Source organism: Malania oleifera, chromosome 10 (genome assembly GCF_029873635.1).
Source record: "Malania oleifera isolate guangnan ecotype guangnan chromosome 10, ASM2987363v1, whole genome shotgun sequence".
In the NCBI taxonomy this organism is placed as follows: Eukaryota; Viridiplantae; Streptophyta; class Magnoliopsida; order Santalales; family Ximeniaceae; genus Malania; species Malania oleifera.
In genome coordinates, this window is record NC_080426.1 from 68,268,095 (window position 1) to 68,290,453 (window position 22,359).

Sequence of the window (22,359 nt, forward strand, 5' to 3'; positions counted from 1 at the left end):
GTAAATTTTCCATGAAATACATGAGTCTTAGGGTCAATCTATTCATCATTTTGAGCTTCTTATCATATCTTCTGAGACATGTAAATACAAATAAGACTAAATAAAAATTACAATTGAAACTGAATTATCTTCATCCTTTTGCTCTTCTACTTCCATGGAATGAGGCAAGTTGTATGTGCTTCATGTTCCTTATGGTTTCCATAACATCCTTACCATCTATGCATTCTAAGTAATGATCCTATTCAAAAGCTTAATGCACAGGTAAGATACTATGTGATTTGTCATTATCAAAATGGGATTGGACTCATAGAGTCAACAGTTTCACAAAATACAATTGTTATACTTGGTAAAGATTGAATGAAGAAGCCTAACTTAAAGTCACAATTCCTGAAGAATACAAGTTTACTGATGTATTGATCAAGATTGCACGACGTTAAAGCGATGCAACATGAAAACTTAGGATTTACATGTATTTAAATATTCTTAGAGTCTCATGTAAGTACTCTTTAAACTTTAAATTTGTGACTAAAGCTCTTAGGAATTGATACTGGACTTAAAGACTTGCTTAAGAATCTAGAAAATATTTTTAAAGTCCAAAATACTTTTCAAAGTTTATACAAACAAGTTTTGGAATCAAAATATGAAAAACACTTAGTTACATAGAGTTCAGGCGACTGAGTCTTATTGCTCAAGCGATCGTGCTTTGTTTGTTTATATTTTTGTTTTTTTTGTTTTATTTTGGTTTATCTACTGAAGTCTTGAACTCTGTGCTTAAAATTGTGTACGTTCAATTTGCATTCTTTGGACCCTGAGATAGTTTTGATTGACATTGATATTGAGAAATCTCGTAGGTACCTTAGGAAGCAAACCTTAAATCTTGAGTTTGCTGAGTTGTCTGAGCCAAAAGTCATGGCTGAATAATACCCACTAGTTCCCACTGATCAAATCCTGGAACACCAAGCTCCCCACCTACCTGTGGTGGGAGAGCAACCTCTTCGACCTCTTAGGGACTACTTTGTACCTAATGCATATACTTCGCCATCTTGCATCCAGTTCCCGGATGTTTAGGCGGCACAATTTGAGATAAAGACTTCTATCATCTCGATGCTGCCCACTTTTTATAAGAATTCTACTGAAAATCCTTACCAGTATCAAGCTAAATTCTTGGAGATTTACTCCACCATCTGTATACTTAATTTTAGTGATGATGCTCTCCATCTTAGGCTTTTTCCGTTCTCTATAATGGATTAGGCTGTTGGTTGACGTCCGTAGAGCTGAACTCGGTGACCAACTGGGCCACTATGTAACACGAATTCCCAAAGAAGTACTTGCCAATTGGGAAGACAAACCAGCTTCAGAGAGCCATTACAAGTTTTTCACAGATGGACTTGGGAGCGATTTAGGAACCTCCTATGTAAATGTCCTCATCATCAAGTCCCTAAGTGGCAATTAGTAAAAACCTTTTACGAAGGGTTAGCTAAGAGAGATAGGTCAATGGTTGATGCATTCTGTGGAGGTACCCACTTAAAGTCGTTCAAGTTGTGGACAAGGACTTGATTGATGAAATCGTTGGGGAGGCTCCCTCATTTCTGTGGAGGGACCCTTTGGATACTACACTGTTGCCTGAAAACCATTCCAACTCTAAATTGGAGGACCATCATGAACAACTTCTTGCCAACCATGATGTGGACTCTGGTCTAGAGGAAAAGTTAGGGGTAAGCGAAAAGGGTATGCCAAGGAAGTAGGGGAGGATAATTTTAACTTCGAACCAAGATAAGTTTGATATAAGCATCAATGCATCTTGTTGAAGACGGTAAATTTAGTACTTCCGAGAAGCAACCTGAGAATCTTTCTTTATTTTTTTGTCCTTAGCTTGTACATTGTAGGGTAATTAAGGTTTAGAGTCTTTAGAGTAAGCTTTAGGATAAGTTGGGAGCGCAACTAAAGGGTCGACTAGCACGCATATGGGCGACATGGTCCAGCCCCTATACTTTGGTGAGATTTGGAAATACCGAGGGGTTTGAAAATGTCAGTGACGAACACTGCTAGATGGGCGTGTAATAGTAGAGAGTAATGTTTTCTTGCTAAATAAAATGGGTGCGACCACATGCACCCAGTACAAGCGCTAGTGCGTCTTGGTCAAGAAGGTCAAACGTCATTTAAAATAATGCTTTCCACTTGAATTTCAACTCCCGCAATTGTTGCTTCTTGGTTGATTCTCATTGCCCCTCCCCTCCACTTTGTTGCCAAAGCTCAAGCAGCATATCTAAGATTTTCATAGTCCTCCGGCCGTCGGACATAACCTCGGTGTCCTGTTCATCGTTCGAGTCTTAGTTCATCGATTTAGGGTTTTGCCCTCTATCTTTCTAAGCTTCTGCACTCCTCCGACCTCTTTCCTCTCTTCTATAGATGGAACTACACTCATGGATTAAGACCAAGGCGGGGCAAGGCCAGTTCTCTAGAACGCCCACTCGGAATTGCTGACACCTGGTACATCAGAGGGAAGAATTAGCTACACAGAGGATAGTGAATACGATGAGGACCCCTCGAATTCCCCCTAAGGTTCCACCAATGCCTGCTAATGTGCCACCTACTACCTTGGGCCCGATAATATGGGACGCATTAGTGGAAGCGTTCTGCAAAATAATCACTGCTATAGCAAACTATGATGTCCCTGATAGTTCTAAGGTCAATCTAGTCTATATTTCTAATTCGAAATCAGAAACGCAGTTGGAGCACGATTGAAAGGACTTAGTGGCTGCTTTGTCTATGTATTGTGCTTCTACAACACATTTTTGTTTCTCTTTTATGTTATTTTGTACTTTCTTTATCACACCATGTTCTTGTGGCATTCGTAGTACTTATAATGTCTTTTTATATGTTGTACTGCCTTTCGACATTAATGAAAATTACATGGTGTTTTTGGAATCATCTTTTGTGCTACAGTGCATTATTGCATGCATGCTATTCCTAGTTTTAGTGCTTATTACTATTGCAGGTTCACGGGTTGCTATGCTCTCCCCATGTTGTGTTTCCCCCCATGCATCCCAAATTCTTTCTTTCCACACTTTAGCATGGACTTTGAAGTTCTAAGTTGGGGGTAGGGGGTAGGCAATACTGCATGACACTTTTTAGCACAAAAATGACAAGAAAAAAAATGACAAATTAAAAAATTTTCATTGAACACTATTGTTTATGCCAGGATTAACATTGATATATACCCTTCACATACTTGCATATAACCTAAAGATTACATGTTTAGGCCCATCACTAACATGACCCTGTTATGCTCACTGACAATGTAGTGGGTTACTTGTGTTTAATTTCTCATTATATGACAAATCTAGGATTGGCAACTAGTGGTTCATTTGTGTTAATATGACAATACAACTCTCGTATTTACATGGTATCCCATTAGGTTGGAAACCACTTACACGAGATTCGTAACACTTAGGGTTCCTTGAGAGCATTGACAGAACACCCATGGAGACTATGACACCTTGAGAGGTACTTTTGAGCCGTACATTCATTTCTTGAGTTGTTGACATCAAACTCTGAGTTTTTGAAACTCAACTTTCCTTTTTTTTTTTTCTTCTGGATATTCTTTGAATACTAGTCTCTATTTTTGATTTGCTAGCTTAGAGGTGATATCTAGTGGAGAGATAAAAACCTAGGTCTTGTAGCCTACTCAAGATGTGAAGACTGAGCCACCCCTAGAGATAGACTTAGTTCATGGACTCTTGTACGCGTTTAATTCCCATTGGTGGTATGAAGACACAAAGAGTTGTAATGATTATCCTAACTGACCATGAAAAGGAAGAAAATGAAAAGAATAAGTAGAAGATAGAAAAAAAAAAAAAGAAACAGATGCAAAAGAATGAAATGAAAAATATATATGCCTACTCCAAATGAATGTAAAAAGGTCAAGCTAAGGATCGACACTACACTTCTACACGTATGAAATGTCTTTAGCTGGCCTATGCATTTTCTGTTGACAAGTCCCTAAAATGCATGATTTTAGACCCTCATTTACCTTTGTTTATCCTTATTTTATTATGTATTTACCCAGTGTTATCATTGTTTGGAGCTATGCAAGGTTTTTTGGTCTTTTAAGGAAAATAGGTTAAAATTGAGGAGTTAGGCGTACGAGAAGCTAAAGAAGAAGTTGGGCACACGCAAAGCTTACATAAGATGCTCATCCAAACCCTTGAAGCTCCAGATCATCAAAGGAAAATAAGGTTTTTCTTGACCAAGTGGTGCGACCAGAAAGACCAGGGGCGACCTAGTATTCCACTCTGACTCCGAAGTTCAAACTGAGATCAAAATGCTGCAAGGGTTGACCAAGCGATTGACCATGTAACCCTCAAGAGCGAATATGGTGAGATGTTGAACTCTTCTGAGTGAAGAATACCGAGAGCATTGACTAAGTGGTCGACTAAGAGACCTTGAGGGGCAACTATGTCAGCAAGACCCTAATGTTCAACTTAGTCGAAGACATTGAAGATTAGAATTCCTGATTTCCCGTGAGACTCGACCGGGGCATGCACAAGAGGAGCATGGGAACAACTTGGTTGGAGGGGATGATCTTCTACGTGAGATATGCTACAAAATTTCATAAATTGTAAAACAAAATTAGTGAACCCTAAAGCCTATAAATATTTGCTATGAACATGGGCTTTAGGTTCCTCTTTGGTTACTCTTAGGTTAGTGAGAGACCTAAGAAGTCAGTGAGAGCCAAGTTAGAGTAGTAGTAGATTAGATTTCAATTCCTATTTTAGTTTGTGTGTGAAGTGTTTGAAGGCCCGTGACAACCGGCGGCGTTCATATGCTCTCCATGTATATTACAAGATCAATCTTTTGTACCTTCTGACATTAGTGACAGATGTTTTGAATACTAAAGAGATGATCTTTTTATTTGCTTTCTCCTTTATTACTTTCAATTTACTGCTTTCCATTTACTTGCTTTGATTTATTGTGGTGTGTGTGATGAAAGGTTGCATATAAGGATAAGCACTACTACGTCTCAATCAAAGGGAAATAGTTGGCTATGGATCTGCGTAGGTGTTCGTGATCATTGAGACAGGGTATACTTTAGTTCTCGACCGTACTCTAGAAGGTTGGTGCACCCTTGCTACTCTATGCCCTCGAATGACCCTCTCCCGCTTCGGCCTGAGATTCTTGGGTTAGTACTTCTATCGAAGTTTGAAGGACTGTAGTTAGAGACATGCCATTTAGTGTGTTGGAATTGGTGTATTCCCAAGAGAGCGGGTGAATTGGAATTTTAAAACTTTGTCCTGGGTTAAACAAGATATTAGTAGTATTTCACAACCTATAGTATTTCTAAATGGAGTCCAATACCCACAAGAATTTAATTGAGCAAATAATCAAAAGACGTAAGCAGGCTCAGTAATTCATAGTCATACACAATAGTAAAACATAAACATTCAAGTGCAAGAATTTAAATTACGAAAATTAAAATTAGGCACAAGAAATGTTATTGGGGTTCGGCCAATATTGCCTACGTTTTCACCTTAAGCTCACAAGCAAGAGGATTCCACTAGTTGCTCCCTTCACGGGTGGACATCATTTACAACACCTTACAGGCTGGTGCACCTAATTCTCCTAATTGGGTCTGAAGCAATCTGGTACGCTCTTGACCGAGTCAGAGCAATACAAGACTATTCATAGGGCTAGTCTCCCTCTTCCAACAACCCGTTGGGAATACAACAAATAATTAATAATTTTGTATACAAATAGATGTGCTCCTAAACTAAGCAAATGATGTACAACAGTATGCTCAACACACTCACATATGATGGGATATTAAGTTCAAGGGAGATATGGTTTAATTAGTATATTAACTCACAACAATATGTGCATCAATACGTATATGCGTGAGTAAGTGAGACCTTTGATCCAAGATAATATATTCACAATATGAATAGTGAAAGAGCCTCTACAACCCTAAGCAAATATCACAATAGTATTTTTCAAATATCAAGCACAATGGATATTAGGGTTTAAGCTCGCTGAAAATATTTTTATCAAAACACAAAGCAAGCTTATGAAACTTGCAATAAGGATGCAAGTTCTTAAACAAATGAAGAGCTTTTCCCAATCCAATATTTATAAGTAAAATACAATGGGAAAAACTTTAAACTACTCTCCAAAATCAACAATCAACAAATGCAAGTCTGGGAGAGAGTTTAGCTTGCAAAAAGTATGCGAGGAACAAAAATGTTCTCTCTCAAAAATATGTAATTGAATGAGTATGAGAAAGAGATTTTAGCAATATGCTTGTATAACGTGGGAGTAGGAAATATTAGCCCAACAAAATTTTTAGAGAAAAATTAGTTAATCGATATGCTAATCTTCTGCTAATCTTAGAAAATGAGGAGGTATATATAGTTTTTGGCAAAAATATAACCGTTGGGGACATCAAGGGTATTTTGGAATAAAGTTTAATTATTTTTAATGAAAATTAACCTTATTTTATTGCGGTAAAAATTTTGCCAACCCGAGAGGTTCGGTCGACCATATTCAAGGTTCGGTTAACCATATTGTTATGTTCGGTCAACCGTGGTAATTTTGAACTAGGGATTCGGTTGACCGTCTTAGGGCAATTTTGAACCCCTTCATGGGTTCGGTCGACCATGGCTAAGGTTTAGTTGACCGGTCATATAATTCAGTCGACCGTGGCCAATTTGAACTACACAAACGGTAGACCAGGTTGTTGGGGTGTCATACTTTTTATGCTTCAATCGAACAAAGACGATACGTTCATGATTACGCGTCAAAACTGCATAATTGGGCATCTTAACCTAGGTTTTATGGTTTATATTTTTAATTAAATGTCCAAAATTGTCCAATATTTAAATAAAGTTCTAAAATCATCATTCTTGAACTTTATTGCACTATTTATGAAGTTTCGGTAATTTTTTGTCGCAGGAAAATTCCCGGGAACCAAAACCAACACCTGTTCGTATTTCATGCATAACTTTTCCTTCCAAGCTCCGATCAAGATGATTCAAATTTATGGAGAAATAGGAAAGGATTATCTATAACTTTTGTGTTTTGAGTTTTGTCAGAAACAGGCTCCAGAAGGGTCAGATTTGCGATGAACAGAGAATGAGAAAAAATAAAAAAATATAACAATTCGGGCCGGGTCTCCTATCCGGGTCATGGGTTAGGGCAAGCCTCCTCCCCTATTTATTCTTTCTTTTTCCCCTGCTCTGGGTGTGCCTTGTGCACCACTCTTCTCTCTTCCCTCTTCTTCTTCTTCTTCTTCTTCTTCTTCTTCTTCTAGTTTAATCTTTCTCTTGCGCTTGCTCTCGGCCAATTTTTTTTACGTTTTTCTTCCCTCTAACTTTAGATCTCTTTCCTCCTCTTCCCTGTCTCTCTCTTTCTCTTTTCTTTATTCTCTGTTCTCCTTCCCTTTATCCCTCTCTCTCTCTCTCGCTCAAACCTTTTTTGCCCATTGTTGCCGCAACACAAAAAGCTCCTACTGCACTTTGTTGCTCTCTCCGGCAGCCGCCAACAGCACCAGCAGATCCGTGAGCCACTCTCCTGCTGTTCTTTGCTCAATGCCACAGCCGCGAACCAACCCACATACAGCCACAACTGCTGCCACGGCTCCGTAGATTTGTTTCTCTCTCTCTCTCTCTCTCTCTCTCTCTCTCTCTCTCTCTCTTTCTCTTTTCCTCTCTTTCTTTCTTTTATTTACTTTTCTTTGAATCTTGGAATATTGAAGAAAGTTCAGTTTTTTTTTTTAATGTTATTGGAGTTTTCTTTCTTTTTGTTTAAGTTGAGTAATGTTGGGTATTTCATTATTGTTAAATTAATCTCTTTGTTTATTTAATTGATAGTTATTTTAATTTAGCATTCTTAATTAAATTCAGATATTTTTTTTGTCGAAATTCGATTTAGTTAGGGTCTATGATTAGTAAAGGTTGTGTTTTTATTGTGTTCTGTTATTGTTTACATCTTTTAAATTTCCGTTGAGTTCATATTTGCATTTAAATTGTGAGTCTTGATTTGATCTCTTAATTGTGATAAAGGTTCGATTTTTAGTAGGTCTGGTTTTTTTTTAGTGTGTGTATAGTTTAGTTTCCATTGTGTGTTTTTAATTCCATGTTCTAGGTTGCTATTTTTAATTAACGCATGTCCCAATGTTTCCTTGAGTAGATTAGAGTTTCCGTTTTTGCTTTCAATTTCAGTGCATGCTAGGTTTAGAGTTTTGTTTGTTTTGTGTTTAAATTGTGATTGTGGTTGCGTATTTTTAATTCAATGTTTAAAGTTTCCATTTTTAGTTAGTATGATCTAGTGTTTCCTTAAGTAGACTAGGGTTTTCATTATTGTTATTTAATTCCGTGCATGATAGTTTTAGGACTTTAATTTGTGTTTTCATTTAAGTCTCCACAATCTTGAAAACCCGAATCTGAACTGAGTTTAGTACCTTTTTAATTTCGATTGGAAGAATGTAAAAACCGAGATTAAAATGCATTCCCTGAGGAGACGATCTAGCCCTTGAGCTTAATATTACACGACAGAACTCCTATACTTGGGATAGCTTTCGAGCTGCTCATTTCTCGAGTGAGTCAGTTCAAATAAGAATGGTCGACGGAGCAAAGTCAACAAGTTTACTTTGGAGAGATTTTTTCGATCGAGGAATTTATACTACCAAGGGTTCGGTTGACCGAGAACACTTAAAATGTGCATTTAAGTCCCATTATGTTCTCTATGCTTCATCAACCTAGTGTGAATAAGCATAAGGTATTTAAGATATATGGGTGATGGTTCCTATGGTCATTTTAAAGTCTCTTGAGCATATACACCCCATCATGCATGATATGCAAATATTACAGACTATTATTATAGACTTGACTTCGCTCCGTCGACCATTCTTCTTCTTCTTTAATTCATTATAGAATATGCCGGATGATATGGTCTTTATCTTCCTTCTGGCTTCCATCTCTTCTATATGTGTGCGCTAACATATTAAGCCTGCTCAAGCATTGAATACACACATAAGTAACTTGTAGTTTGTCATTATCAAAACTAGGGATCGGACACAAAAAAAGTCAACACAACATCTGATTTAGGCCTCAACATCGCCTTGTAGGAATAGGGTAACATAGACTTTAATTGCTGTCCAGTAGTTGTTAAGTTACATGCTTTCATTTAAATGCTTTCGTGCAATTGGTTAGATTTCACCCATTGCAAAATATCATCTTTTCACTTTTTTTTTCACACAAGGTTACTATAAAATGATTTGGAAGTGGTTTGATAATTGTGCTTTAAGTCCCTCGGGATTGACAGCCGACTTACCCCACTTTCTACTGAACTTGGGATTAGTTAGGTTTTATAAATTTTATCTTTGGTAGTTAGGGACCCAAGCCTTGGCAAGCCTACCAAATTTTGGCGTCGTTTCCAGGTACTTGGCTATGGTTATGGACCAATTTCCATTTTAGAGTATTGTTGCATTGTTTTTCTTTGTTTTATTTTTATTTTTGTTTTTGTTTGCTGAATCTGAAGTCTTACCTCTGTGTGCTTCAAGTGTGTATGTTTGGTTTGCATTCTTTAGAGCCTGAGATAGTTCCTCTTGATCTTGAGATTAAAAGATCCCATAGGTTCTCTAGGAAACCTACCTTTAATCTAGAGTTTGCAAAGTTGTCTAAACTTAAAGCAATGGATGAGTGCCCACTGGTTTCCACTAACCAAATCCTGGAACCCCAAGCTCCCCACCTACCTGTGGTGCGAGAGCAACCCCATCGACCTCATAGAGACTACTTTGTACCTAATGCATACACATCATCATCATGCATCTGGTTTCTGGATGTTCAAGTGGTGCCATTTGAGATTAAGACTTCTATTATCTCGATGCTGCCCAACTTTTATGGGCATTCAACAAAAAATCCTTAACAACATATAGATGAGTTCTTGGAGATTTGCTCCACCATCTATATACCTGATTTTAGTGATGATGCTCCCTGTCTTAGGCTTTTTCTATTCTCTCTGAAGGATAATGCTAAATATTGGTTGACGTTCTTAGATCCGATCTCAGTGACCAACTGGGCCACCATGCGGCACAAATTCTTGGAAAAGTACTTTCTAATTGGGAAGACAAACCAGCTTAGGAGAGCCATCACAAGTTTTTCACAAATAGATGTGGAAATTTTCTTTGAGGCTTGGGAGCGATTCTGGGACCTACTTTGTAAATGTCCATATCATCAGGTCCACAAGTGGCAATTAGTTCAAACCTTTTATGAAGGGTTAGTTAAGAAAGATAGTTCGATGATTGATGCATCAAGCGGAGGTACTTTCCTCAAAAAGCATGAGAACGAGGCTTGGGTTCTTTTGGAGAACCTAGCTGAGAATTCTCATCACCACACTGCTGTAACTTGTAGACCCCCTAACCTATCCACCTCTAAACCTAAGGGAGTTAATGAGTTGGCTGCAGGCCACGACCTAGCGCCAACCATGCACACCATCGCTCAAAAGATAGTTCAGGTCTTGTTCTTAGGACAACACCCACAGCCAAAGGCTTGTGCAGAAGTGTGTGCAATCTGCTCTGACCCTTCCCATTCATACTATAATTGCCCACATGCACCACCCTAACTTGAACTTTATAGGAATAAGTGAAAGCCACCCATAATTGGCATGATCAACCATCAAACGATACCTATTCCAACACACACAACCCTGGGTGGAAACAACATCCTAACTTTTCCTAGAGGCAACAAGCTCCAGGTTTTCAATCCCAAAGTCCTCCACAAGCCCTTGATGCTCAAATCCCTCATCCTTACAATTATTAGAATCATCTCGCATCTTCCCCTAGACCTTCATCATTTTAGTAGCCACCTCTTCCTTAACCCAAATACGATTCTTTCCAAGAGACGGTGTTGAAAGCCCTTAAAAGCATTGAGGCTGATCGCCAAATAGATCGACAACTCCTTCATTCCCACTCCTAGTCCTTCGTGAAGCTGGAGGCCACCTTAGGGCAACTAGCTATTTCTTTGAGTCTGACAGACGAAGGAAAATTGCCAATTCAGCCCTTAGTGAACCCAAAGGGACAATATAGGGTGGAATGTAAACCAGACACTAGCCGCTCATCATACCCCGAGCAAGCCCAGGAGGTGACCACTCTACAAGGTGGTAGGATGATAAATAATGCAACTGAAGGGCAAGCAAAGGAGGGAGAGAGTGAGGAAGAAAAGAGATTAGTACCCAATGATGATTATTGCACCTTATCTTCCCCTAGTTTAGTACATAAACCCTTTAATTCCACATCTGTCACTGGAAGGACCAAACCTCACTTCACCTCTCATAGGGCATTTCATGTCTCACTAGTAACACATCCCATAGATCCTCTTGCACCTTCTATATTTAGGAAAGAGGGCTCAACTGAGTCCATCTAAGACATGTTTAAACAAGTAAAGGTTAAAAAACCTCTCCTAGATGGTATCAAGCAATCACCTACATTCACAAAGTTCTTTAAGGACTTATCAACGTAGGAACATGAGTCAAGGGTGCATATGGATGGTTTGGTTAAGCAGGCCAAGAACATGAGCTTAATGATATTAGGACACCTCGTTCCTAAGCTAAAAGATCCTGGCTCACCCACTATTTCATGTGTAATTGGAGATAACGCCATTGATGGGGCACTTTTAGACTTAAGGGCAAGTGTGAACATCCTTCCATACTCGACTTACCAGCAACTTAACCTAGGAGACTTGCAGCCCACCCAGTCACATTATGTCTTGCTGATCAATCTATAAAGAAACCCCGGGGTGTGGTAGAGGATGTAGTGGTCAAAGTGGAAGAGTTCCATTACCCTGTTGATTTCATTATCTTAGATATGAATCTTTGCGCGAATCTGATCCATGTCCTATTAGGACAACCATTCTTAGCCATGGCTAACGTTTGTATTCAATGCAGGGCAAGAATTATGGACATCTTCTTGGGCTATAAGCAACTTTGGCTAAACATATTTCATGCTCCCCAACATCCACTTAAAGTCGCCCAAGCTGTGGATGAGGATATGATTGATAGAGTTGTTTGGGAAGTGGCTCCCTCAATTAAGTGGAGGGACCCTTTGGATAGTGTACTTCAGCCTAAGAACCCCTCCACTACTGAACTGGGGGATCCTTTTGAGCAACCTTCTATACATCATGACTCAGTTTCCTAGCTAGCAACAAGTTGGAGGTAAAAGAGAACGAGTGTGACAAGGAAAAGGGGGAGGACAACTTTAACTTTGAACCAAGATAGGCTCGAAATGAACGTTAATGTGTCAGACTGAAGACAGTAAACTTAGCGCTTCCGGGAGGCAACTTGAGAGTTCTTCTTTTCTTCTTGAGTTCATAGGTTGTAAATAGTAGATAAAGTATGATTAGAGTCTTTAAAGTAAAGTTGGGGAGGTGACTAAAGGGGTGACCAGCACAAGCAAAGGCGACTTGGTCTCGCCCTTGATATGTTCTGAGATTCAAAAATACTGAGAGATTCGCCCACGGTCGCGACCATCACTGAGATGTCATATGGACTGGTCAAAAGTTAATAGCTCCTTAGCCACAATTTCGGGAAGCGACAAGCATAGAGTGGCATGTGACTAGGTCGGGAATATGAAAAGCTTTTTAAAACAATGGGTATGGGTCTCATTCCCACTCGTTCCCCTTCAAGGTTGATCCTCGTCACCCCCCTTCTTGACTTTAGTGCAATCCCAAGTAGGGGGGGGGGTGAATTGGAGATTAAAAAATTTCCTCCTAGGTTCAACTAATCTAGTAGCAGTATTATGCAACCTAGGGGCAGTCTAAGTATATATGAAATTGCAGATATGATATACTAATCACCTTTTAGTACATACAAAGCAATTCCAGTATTTTCCATTCAAATGCAATTCTGTGCCAATCAGACATGTAGTATATTCAGTAAGGAAATTAAATCAAGCACAAAGTAGAATATAATGCAGGAAGTGTAAACTTGACACCGAATATGATATCGGGGTTTGGCCAATCTTGCCGACCTCCCTCCCTTGGCTCAAAAGCACTAGGATTCTACTAAGGGCTCACTTTATGGGTGGAGCGACACTGAATACAATACCTTACCACGATGGTGCACCTAACTTTCCTAACTGGATCAAAGCCAATCCGGGACTTTTACTAGGGCAAGTCTCCCTCTTTAGGGCCATGCCTGGAATACACCAATCAATATAATTTTTGCATACAAATAAAGTGCTTCTAATCAAGCAAATATGTACCACAATACAGTCTAGACAAATATGCACGCACAGAAGATAGTAAATATGCTCAGTGCCAATAACGTGTGCTAAACACTCAATTTGATGCTAATGTGCAATCAAGTCCTAGAGTGTATTTCGAAACAATCTTTGAAACAACGTATCAATGTAAATCAATCACAACAAGTTTCAAAGAGTTCCAACAAGTCTATTCAAAATATCTCAGAAATGATTTTCTCAAAATAATAGCTCAAGAGATATTTGAAAATAAGTAAGCTTGTGAGAAAATAATTTGCACAATAAAAAACCACAAGCTTGATGTGTCTTGCTATAATGATGCAAAGACTCACTAGCTACAAAGGTTTTCCCACACCAAGATTTGTTTGTTAAATTGGGGGAAACGCCTTAGCAAAAAATCTCAATAAAGACAACAAAGCAATAAACTTAAAGAGAGTTTTATGCAAGTTGGAATCACTCAAGAACACTCTTAGGAAGTTGGATTTATCAAAGGAATGACAAACAAAGAGTGTATGAGCTTTGTATGTGAAAAATATGCACTTGAAAATTAAGAGGATTTTTAGCTAATTAAAAATGCTAATCTCTCTTAATTTTTGCAAATGAACACACACACACACACACACACACACACACACACACACACACACACACACACACACACATATATATATATATATATATATATATATATATGTGGAAAGCCAAAATTATAATCGTTTAAGAAATTAATCCTGTTTTACCCTAATTAACTATGGTAAAAATTTGGCCAACCTAAGAGTTTCAATCTACCGAGCCATAGGTTCGGTCGCCCGAATAGACACAACAGGAAAGGTGACTTTTTAAGGTTCGGGGTGCCTGAATGAGTGTTCAGTTTGCTGACCAAGGTGATTTTCCATTCTATCTGAGGTTTGGTCGCCTGAACCAAAGTTCAGTCTATCGAACTGCCAAGTTCAGTCACCTGAGGTGAAAATGAACTATAAGTTCAGGCACCCGTGGACGATGGAAAAGTAAGGGTATGAGTTCGGATGACCATGGACACTCAAGTCATTTGAGTTCGGTCGCCTAAAACCAGGTCAAATTTTTTACCAGTCCACGATTCGATCGATCGAGGCAATTTGACCTCCCAGGTTCGATCACCTGAAGTCCTTATGAATTTAGCCTAAGGTCCATTACTTGATTTTAAATTTATCCCTGATGACATGTGAACTATAATGGGGTCTTGTGCACTAAGTGTGGGAACCTAAGGTCAATTTAAGGTATCTTGAGCATATAGTCCTATCATGTATGATGCGGTTATTACAGACCATATAACGTTACAGTCCAACCTAAAGAATATTCAAATTACAATTATAAATAAAGCACAATATTCTTCAATCTCCCTTGAGGTCACCATATGCCATCATGATATAATGTTCTTTTCAATTCCATGCATAAAGTGAACTTACATGCAAGTTCAAGGCAAACATTAGAATCAATGTGTTTGTCATTATCAAAATGGGATATAAACAATTAGATTAACAATCTCGCCCTTTTTGATGATGACAAATACTTTATGAAAAAGTGGGTACAACAAAGAAAGACTCCCCCTGACTATATGCATAAAGATAATTAAAAGCTCAATTCTAGTTAATGTATTTTGCCTCTTCTCCCCCTTTTGGCAACCGCAAAAAGGGTCATAATAAATTGAAAGTATATAGGCAAGACATTGAGTATGAATAATTTAAATACAAGATATGGTTAGGAAGATTTTTTAAAAATTTCGACAGCATGCCATTTGAAAATAGAGCATTTTACAAAAAATATTTGTACCTAAGTGACCTGTTTGAGTTCAACAAATAATATGCAGCAATTTACATCAACTCAAACAGTCCAGTAGACTTAATTTAAGAATTCAAGTCAAAGATATAATATGATCAAGCACATAATGACTGAAAGACATTCTCATAAGATGTAAAGTATAACAATGAATGATATGAGAAAACATTTAATGTTTTAGAGCCATATATTTCTAAATGAAGTGGCTCCCCCTCAATTGTGCATTCTCTTTATTCTTACAACTTGAGCATATGACACAAGTGTTTTAGAAATTTATAAATACATAGCATGACAAAAGATGATCTTTTAAGATCATTTTATGCAAATTCACCTTAAGAAGAAATCCCCCTTTTGAAATAGTCAACAAGTGTTTTGGGGATACAATTTGCCACAAAATATTGAATTTAAGTCTAGAAAAAAGATTGAAGTAAGCTAGAATAGATCATTTTGAAAATATTCATGATGCAAAAAAGATGATGTTCTAGAAACACAACCTAAATTCAAAATGTTTAGTTTTTATAAAAGCATAGGATGTGTGCAGTGAATTTGGAAAATTTTGGCAGCATTTCATCTAAAAATACAGCTTTTCCCATGAATACCTGCCTATTACAAAACATTTAAGCACATGCACAAGCTTCAGATGTTTCAAATTAAATTGAACTAAGTGCAAGAAATTTGAAATTTGAAACAGATTTTGCATGCACATCTATCAATATTTTAGCAAAATTTTTGAATATTTTGAGAAAATGTCGAACGAAAATCCATTATTATGTCGTTTGTAAACAGGACATTTCCCATATAAACCTGCATAAAAAGGATTCAAGCAAACAGTATATCATCCAGTTTTGAGCATGCGAGAACCTAACATATCTACCAACAGGTTATACACATCAATTGCATCCATCATGCAGGAGGCATTAATCAGTCAAACATAATAATCAAAGACATTAAAAAAAAACATGCATGCATGCCATCATATATAGACTGAAACCAATCACCACAAAACAATAAATATATGTATCTGTGCATGAGTGTGGTGAGAATGTAAAGCAAAAAGAAAAAATAAAAATTGTATAGTCATTACAGACCCAAATGTATATAAAAGTGATAAGATGTATGAAATAAACTATTTGAGTTGCAGATCCTTAGGCATTCTCTAGGCCTCTCCATCATCAGGCCCTTTCTCTTTGCCGCTCACATCCATCTGCTCCTCACCATCATCCTCATCATTCATATCCCTCAAGCACTCACTAAGGATGTGGAAGTTCGCCTTTACCATAAACTGGAACTCTAAGAACTCGACGTAAAACTTAGAATGGCTCGTCTGGGATGAGGAGGCCTGCTCCCTGATCTCACTCTGGATAGAAGTCCTAAACTCACCAAAGAATGTAGTGAGACCAGTGATGGTAGCCATAATCTTAGCATTAGATGGTACGTGGGGCTGCTCCTAAGGAACCTCCTGTGGCACTGGTCCTCTCTCGGGTATGGTTGGCAATCACATGTTGCTGGTCAGCTCGTAACCCATCAATTTTAGGGTAATGGAGGAGAAGGTGTCTATGCCCTTTATCTTCTTCAATATTGCATACAGAGTCCTTTTTGAAAAAAAATCTTAGTCAGGATGCCCCCATATGGAAGAATAATCCTTTTGCCCACGGTCTTCACAAACATCCACTTTTTGATCAGTTTAGGCAAGTCCAGCTTCTTCCTCGTAAAGAGGCACCACATCACGAAATAGTTTAGGTATGAAACATGATCCCTAGACCCATAATTCGACAAGATAGTGTAGGAGATCAGGTTGTGCACAACTTTAGCTTCTAGAGTTAGCGAACTGTAGTTGGGGGTGTGACTAAGATCAACCACAGGGTTAGTCATCACAAGATTAACAAACGTACTCACAGTGAATTCCTGATCGTTAATCCAAGTCGAGACCGAGTTAGGGAAGTCAAAATCTCCTCTCTGGATATTGAGGGCATTGGCCAGATACCTGTCGTCAAACTGTAGATCAGTCTTATAGACCCAAGAGTAGCATCCCTGGTCATCCTATCCAAGGTTTGCATAAAATAGACGGACAAGAATGGGATATATCCCTATGGGTTGATAGCTAATGAACTTATACCATCCTTGATACCAAAACATGTCTAGCATATTATTAAAATGAGTCTGCATGAATTCTACGTCGAGAACTGTACCTAGGATAGGCTCCTTGAGCCTAAAGACTCTATCGTATTTGATCTTTCTCTCAGGCGAAATAAACCATTGCTAAAGAGCAACGTTGGATTTTGCCACCTTTGATCTCTCGACATGGCTAGGAGTATTTTTTTTAAGGAAACGTAGGCTTGGAATGGGTGTGTGGAACAGTAGGAAGAGAGAAAGAATTGTAGAGCTCTTAAGAAAATGGAGAAAATGAAATGGTTTTTGCAGGTAGAAATATATATAGACCATAGTTTGGTTGCCTGGTCCAACGTTCGGTCGCCCGAACCATAATAATTACCCTAGAAGCTGAGTATATTTGGTTGGCCAAGCACTGGGTTGGTTGGCTAAATCTCAAGAGTCTTTTGATGTTCCAACGATCGGTAGCCTAAATGAACTTAGTTCATTTCAGTTTGGTTGGTTGAACCACAATTTTGGTTGCTCGAAAATCAGTTCGGCCACCTGAACTAAGTTCAGTGGCCCGAAGAGGTTTTGAATTAGAATGCTCAGGTGCCTGAATATGGTCAAACTGTCTGGTCAAATGTCATGTTTCGTTGATCGAATGGTCTAAGCTGAAAATGGTTCAGCAGACCGAACAAAGTCAAGTTCTCATATTTTGAATATTTCTTAATTTGTGTAACCCCTTGTGATTTAAATACATGACCTAAGGATTATGAAGTCCACCTATTCTAACCTATTGAAACTTGGATAATTTTTAGGGTCAAGGAGAGATGAAATTGGGTTTTTCTTTGACTCTCCACACTTGCTTCATTTTGACCCCTTTCCATTTGAATGGGCAATCGAACTTAATATGCCCCTTCTTTTTTACATAATGCACAGTAGGTATGGGTATAAGGACCGAAGGAGGTACTAGCATATTGATTTGACTCTCTCACGAAAGTACCCTATGTACAAATTCTTCCTCTTTCTATTTCTATCTGTTTTATATCCTATACCTTCCTTATGTAAGGTCATCTTTTGTGAACCTAACAACTTGTTAAAGTTGTCCTTACCTCTAGTCAACGTATAGATCATTAGCATGGTCTTCTACTTTCTTTTCCAGATCTTGCATTTTTAAGTTCTTTAGACCTTTGAAAACATCCTTTAATTTCACAATTTCTTTAGTCATGTTGTTTGCTTTACATTCAAGTTCTGTAATGAGAAGATCCTTATTATTATCACTTGAAGTTTGAGATCTTACAACATTAAATTCTTTTTCCAACTTTTCATTCTTGTTTACTAATTGTTTGATTTTGAAATCATTTTCCCTTTCAACGAGAAATTTTGACTCACATTCTTTCAAAGATGCATCATACTTGTTTTTCAAGGCATTATATCTTTTATTAGCTTTAACAAGTGACTTATAAATTCTAACATATTCAATTTGCAATTCTTCATAAGTAGGCATGCTTTCACTACCAGAACTATCACATGATTCAGTGTCAGATGCATTATTAGAATTATCACATGAATCATTACCTAGATTATCTACTAAAGCAGAGGAAGACGAATTTACCTCATCGTCGGTTAAAGCTATAAAGCACCATTTTTCTTCTTCAAGATCCGTAGAGCTTGAGTCATAAGGAGTGATCGTCTTTTCTTGCATAGTTGCTCTATATCTCTTTTCAAATTCCTCTCATATCTCTATAGCACTATTACATGCCATAACCTCACAGAGAATGTTAGAATCTAAAGCATGCAATAAGGTGTTCATGGCATCAAAATTTATCTACATTAAGTTCCTATCATTATCATTCAGCTTAATTTCAAAATTAGGAACATCAACATAATCAATGACTTTTACTAGTATACTTTCTCCCTGATTAATAACCTTCCAGAACCTCCAATATAATGCTTTAACAAATACAGTCATCTTAAATTTTTATATAGCAAAATTTTCACCGCAAAATATTGGAGGGTTTGTGACTAACCTTCCCTCACAAGAAGGGGATGCACCAACATGAGCCATCATGATCTTTTTACAAACTAATGATTAAGTCTAGGTAACAAGGCTCTAATACCAATTGTTGACTTTGGTGTAATCCCAAGAGGGTAGGGGGGTGAATTGGAGATTAAAAAATTTCCTCCTAGGTTCAACTAATCCAGCAGCAGTATTACGCAACCTAGGGGCAGTTTGAGTATATAAGAAATTGCAGTATTTTATAATTAAAAGCAATACTGTGTCAATCAAATATGTAGTATATTCAGCAAGAAAATTAAATCAAGCACAAAGGAGAATATAATGCAGGAAGTGTAAACTTGACACGGAATATGATATCGGAGTTCGGCCAATCCTGCCTACATCCCTGCCTTCACTCACAAGCACAAGGATTCCACTAAAGGCTCACTTCACGAGTGGAGCGACACCGAATACAACACCTTACCAGGATGGTGCACCTAGCTTTCCTAACCGGGTCAAAGCCAGTCCGAGAATTTTACGAGGGCAAGTCTCCCTCTTCAGGCCAATGCATGGAATACAATAATCAATATAATTATTGCGTATAAATGAAGTGCTTCTAATCAAACAAATATATAACGAAATACAGTCCAGATAAATATGCATGCACAGATAATAGTAAATATGTTCAGTGCCAATAACGTGTGCAAAACACTCAATCTGATGCTAATGTGCAATCAAGTCCTAGAGTGTATTTCGAAACAATATTTGAAACAAAGTATCAATGTAAATCAATCATAGCAAGTTTCAAAGAGTTCCAACAAGTGTATTCATAATATCTCAGAAATGATTTTCTCCAAATAATAGCTTAAGAGATATTTGAAAATAAGTAAGCTTTGAAAAAAATATTTTGCACAATCAAAAACCACAAGCTTGATGAGTCTTGCAACAATGATGCAAAGACTCACTAGCTACAAAGGTTTTCCCACACAAAGATTTATTAGTTAAATTGAGGGAACACCTCAGTAAAAACTCTCAATAAAGACAACAAAGTAATCAACACAAAGAACACTTTATGCAAGTTGGAATCACTAAAGAACACTCTTAGGAATTTGGTTTATCAAAGGAATGACAAACAAAGAGTGTATGGGCTTTGTATGTGAAAAATATGCACTTGAAAAGTGAGAGAATTTTTGGCTAATTGAAAATGTTGATCTCTCTTAATTTTTGCAAATGTACCCATATGTATATATATATGGAGAGAGAGAGAGAGAGAAAGAGAAGATCAAAATTATAACCATTTGGGACATACAGGGAATTATTAAAAATGTTTTAAATGTGTTTATGAAATTAACCCTGTTTTACCCTAATTAACTGTGTTAAAAATTTGGTCAACTCAAGAGTTTCGGTCTACCAAGCCATAGGTTCGGTCGCCTGGACATAAACAACAGGAAAGGTGACTTTTTAAGGTTTAGGTGCCTAAATGAGGGTTCGGTTTGCTGACCAGGGTGATTATCCATTCTGTCCAAGGTTTGGTCGCCTGAACCAAAGTTCAGTCTGCCGAACTACCAAGTTCAGTCACTTGAGGTGAAAATGAACTATAGTTTGGCCGAACAAGGACACTCAAGTCATTTGAATTTGGTCGCCTAAAGCCAAGTCAAATTTTTGACCAGTCCACGGTTCGGTCGATCGAGGCAATTTGAGTTGTCAGGTTTGGTCTCCTGAAGTCCTTATAAATTTAGCCTAAGGTCCATTACTTGATTTTAAATTTACCCTTGATGACATGTTAACTATAGTGGGGTCTTGTGCACTAAGTGTGGGAACCTATGGTCAATCTAAGGTATCCTAAGCATACAGTCCTATCATGCATGATGCGATTATTACAGACCATATAATGTTACATTCAATATGAAGAATATTCAAATTACAATTTAAAATAAAGCATAATATTCTTCAATCTTCCTTGAGGTCACTATACGCCATCATGATATAATGTTCTTTTCAATTCCATGCATAGAGTGAACCTGCATGCAAGCTTAAGGCAAACATTAGAACCAATGTATTTGTCATTATCAAAACAGGATATGACCAATTAGGTCAACACCCTTTCAACCTAGTCTCCAGACCTCCCTCCATTATTCCTCCACCTTTGAAGGCCCCTTAGTCATTTGGACCATTTTCAGCCACTCGCCATCTATCGGCAACTCAGGGTTTTGGTTGGCTCTCTGGTGACTTACTAATATCGTCCCTATTGGAGCTTCAATGATGTTGCCTCCTCAACCACTTTCCAAGCACGATTCGTCCTTACCCACTGCTAGGCGATTATTGCTTCGGGCTATGCCATGATGGGGTTCCTTTTCGCAGGATCACTTAACCCCAAGGCGAGGCTCTACCAAAATGGGTCGACCACCTTCTAGGACTCAAGAAGGTATTCCAAAGGGGGATAGTTTTGCCGGCCTATGCCATGATCTTGAACTTCTCTGTTTTATAGTACTCCAATCACTGGCAGAAATACGTGAAGAATGTGCGCATGGTGCTCGGACGGTCATCGCAATCCTTCGTCATATCTACCTCTATGTCATAGAGCTGGGGCACCTTCTCACATCTGTGTTAGACTTGAAAGCTCCTACTAGGATGCCATTCGTTGTGTCTGCTTTAACAAAATTCCTAGCGATGCCTAACAATACCTCCGAGGGTCAAGCAGATGTTATGCGTACCTAGTTTGCAAAGGATACTCCATCTAATGCATATAGGGACTTAGGAGGCAGCGATTCGAATGAAGATGGAAGAGGATTGACTGGGGACGAGTAGGATGGGTCTAAGGCTTACCACTTAGGATCCAGTTTTCCTATACTTTGCCTATGTATTGTGCTTCTGAGGCACACTTCTTCTTGTTTTTCATTTATTTTCTTTTCTTTTTGTTGTATTTTCTATTCTTGCACTACATCATGTTTTTGTTGCCAGTACCAACACTTGTTTCTTTCTACAATGTGATACCTTGAATATAAATGAACATACATGGTGCTTTTGTTCTATCTGTCTTATGTGTTGTGGTGTCCCCATGCTTGCATGCATGCTGTTTCTGGTTGCCTTGTTATATTTGTTGCAGGTTCATCATTTGGTCTCTATTGCACCATGCCATGTTCCATGATTCCTAGGGTATTTCTTTTTACACTTTAGTGAGGACACCGAATTCTTAAGTTGGGGG

The 22,359-nt window shown here is 38.1% G+C and overlaps 1 non-coding gene across 1 annotated transcript; it reads right to left on the reverse strand.

Annotated features, from left to right (window-relative positions):
• Positions 1–10,129: 10,129 nt before the first annotated feature.
• Positions 10,130–10,235, reverse strand: LOC131167206 (small nucleolar RNA R71). The gene has a single exon (XR_009140062.1). It is a non-coding gene; the product is annotated as a small nucleolar RNA R71 (small nucleolar RNA).
• Between the last annotated feature and the right edge of the window lie 12,124 nt (positions 10,236–22,359).